This window comes from Primulina eburnea, chromosome 15 (genome assembly GCF_022965805.1).
Source record: "Primulina eburnea isolate SZY01 chromosome 15, ASM2296580v1, whole genome shotgun sequence".
Lineage (NCBI taxonomy): Eukaryota > Viridiplantae > Streptophyta > Magnoliopsida > Lamiales > Gesneriaceae > Primulina > Primulina eburnea.
In genome coordinates, this window is record NC_133115.1 from 25,886,683 (window position 1) to 25,890,085 (window position 3,403).

The following is a 3,403-nucleotide window of genomic DNA, read 5'->3' on the forward strand; positions in this document are numbered from 1 at the left end:
CTACTATGCATATGGCTGGATCAAAAGTTTTCATGCAAAAACACATTCATCAGCATATAAACATGTGTGATGCGTAAAAAAAATGGTACAATGCTTGCCTTTGATGTATTTGCGCGAGAAGATCGGAGATCGAACGTCGGGAGAGCGCCGGGAAATTTTCTCTTGAAAGAAATCACATTGGCCGAAGCCTAGCAGCTGAGGAATGCTGAAAACGAGAGAGAAAGCTGGTGGGGGAAGGGGAGTGTTGGCTGATCCCTTTAGGTTTAGGTTTAGGTGGAGTTTAGGTATTAGTTAAATAGTTAATTAATAGATAATGTACCCTAAATTATCATTTAACAGTTTTAAAAGGAATTTTTAACCAATAGACTTAAAAGTAGGTCCATTAAGTCCAAACGCTCCCCCGGAAAATATTCCGTGTTGGCAAGTTTTTGAAAATAAGACTCGAACCCTCAAAAAGTTCTCCGTTTCGATAAAATTTGCATACCTGATAAAAATAAAATCATGCGGGTAAAAATACCCAATAAAGCCAATTTTTGAAAAATACATCGAAAAAAACCTTAAATTAATTAATAAAAATTAATCATGTAATAAAATAATTTTCCTGATAATTCACCGGTCTCCATTCTCGTTCGAGCACGAAATGCACCTAGAAATCCTAATGCATGAAACTTTAAATAAATCATGAATTAAAATACAAACTAATGAAATAAACATGCATTTAATGTTTTAAAGGAATTTAATAAATACAAAAGAAATTTAATAATTTGCATGCATGTAGTTCACGTGAACCTTTAGATTTTCGGGACGTTACAATATATATATATATATATATATATATATATATAGATATATATATATATATATATATGTATATATATTATATTATTATTATTATTATTATTATTATTATTAGCGAGTTCAAGGGTCCGACTCGTGATGGACTTGTTGGGTTTTGAGACGGATATGTTCAAAAAAAAGACGAGTCTGGGTCTTAATTTTCCTTGACGGGGGGGTCTTCGGGTTTGGCCAAACCCACCTAATTGTCACCGTGTGATTTGAAATCCAGATCACATAGATCTTGATACTTCATCCTTAACATTTGGAGGAAGGATCCTTGGCCTTCCTAATATTGATTATATTAAAGTCATCAAACAGAAAAAAAGGATATCAATGTATTCCTCATAAGTATGTGCATGCTTGGGTCACTAGTGTGTATTATATATATTTATATCATTGAGTCATTACATTATAATTATTCAAAAGTCGATAATTTATTTATCAAAACAGGATTGTTGTTTCATAATAAAAGGCACTGATCATACTGTGCCTACCCCAATTATATATGGGTTCAACTCGATTTGATTCCGATCGATTTCTATCTAACATGATATAAGTATTAGGACAAAAAATAAAGTCACACATCATATGATACATTTTAACTAAGGACACATAAATGAATCGAGTTTAACACTAATCATTTTCATAGTTTTTGTAGATTTTGACTTAAGCTTTGAATTTGACATGGATTCGTTTGTTAGAGTAAGCATCTAACGTGCCAACTTGTAACTTGAACTTTATTGACTCGTATGCAAAAACTATATTTATGTTAATAATATTTTACGTTTTTGCCCAATTAAAGCATTTATTTTATCTGTATACTCATGCAGGCTGCATAGATAAAGTTCTTAAATCCACAATAGGTACCATGAGATCTGCCTCTCAACATAAGATCATGAAACTTATTAAGAAACATATCATATATTCTAAACTAGTTCCTAGTAGATTCAGCCCCATAAAAGTCGCTCGAGCTTGATACTAGCATCTGTGATGTAAACGTCATGTTTAATTGGTAAAGAAATGAAGATGTCCATTCATACAGATGGTTGATCATTTGATGATGCACTGAACAACTCTCTCTCGGATTTTTCAAGTATTTATCATTTATAGATTTGAAAATTCCTGCAGTTATGGTTGTACAACATTAATCCTTTGACCTGAGACAACGTGGAGGCTTTACGTACTAGCATGCACTTTGATCCGTTTACCAACTACACTAAAGGTCATCAGGTAGCGTGGTTGGGTGTAGTTTTGAAATACGTAGGAGTCAATACATTATAGTCGGGATTCACCGCTCACCCACAGATGAGAATATCATATGTGATCTGATGAGTTAATTGTGCAAGACATATTTGGTTAGAGTTAGACATATGCATTTTGGAAATATGTTTCCTTAGTTGCACACACCATGTCATTATTATTACTCAAATATAAATCACATTGTTATCGAATTCATTTACAACCCTCGATATACCAATGTATGTATATTCAATCGGGATATATGAGTTGGAGGGGTCCTAATGTACGTTAACTATAACTTAAGGTTCTTGCAGACAATATCAGTGACGCTATTACGATAATCCGATAAGCGCAATCACACTTAAGTTCTGAATTCTTCATCGATGGGTTGATGAAAAGAATATTGATGAATAGAATGAGGCTAATCGTGATATAAACGAGGTTTGTACCCTCTACACATTGACATTATCTGAACGTCGATTGAGATTATAATGAGTTAATGATTATTTATTTAATAAATTTAGAATATATTAATTAAATAGTAAATTAGTAGTAGTGACTACTAAGTGCAAAATTATCATCTAAATTTCTAGAATAATCTAGAATCGATTAATTAATTAATAATTAATCGAGTAATTAAATAAAAATTATTTAATTTAAAACATATATATATGTGTGTGTGTGTGTGTGTGTATGTATATATATGTGTATATATATTGTATTTCAAAAGTTTATAATAATTTTACGATGAATGATATTTTCAAGAGTGGAAAAATACAAATATGTGATATTTTGAATAATAGAATTGCGATATCCCGATTCAAGAAAAGTCCTGATTATATCAGAAATTAAAATTTATAAATATTTCGTATAGATTTACAAGAAAGACTAACTTCGTTAATCCCAAATTGATTTGTTGTTCAGGATTCTTAAAATGCAAAGTTAAATTAAATTTGAACACTTTATGAATGATTTAAATCATGCGACAACACAAAAGAGTTTTGATTGTCAAAACAAATTTTTTTTAAGAATCTACTGCATCTTTGATACGAAAACCGGTACACCCACATCGTTTGCTTCTATCCTAATTATCGACTTCTATAAAGAAAACGGTTAAATTCTAGCACAAATCCAGTCGGACAAATTCCGAATTCGATAATTTCAAATATGAATGAGATAAAATTAGAGCCATTTAAAAGAAACCCGCAAACCGATGATAGTCGAATGCTGTGTATAATGAAATAGATTTATGATAATTTTTTTTAAAAATTGAATTATGATCCATCGGACAAGAATTCCAAGCCCAGCCCAAAAAATATTAGTTAAA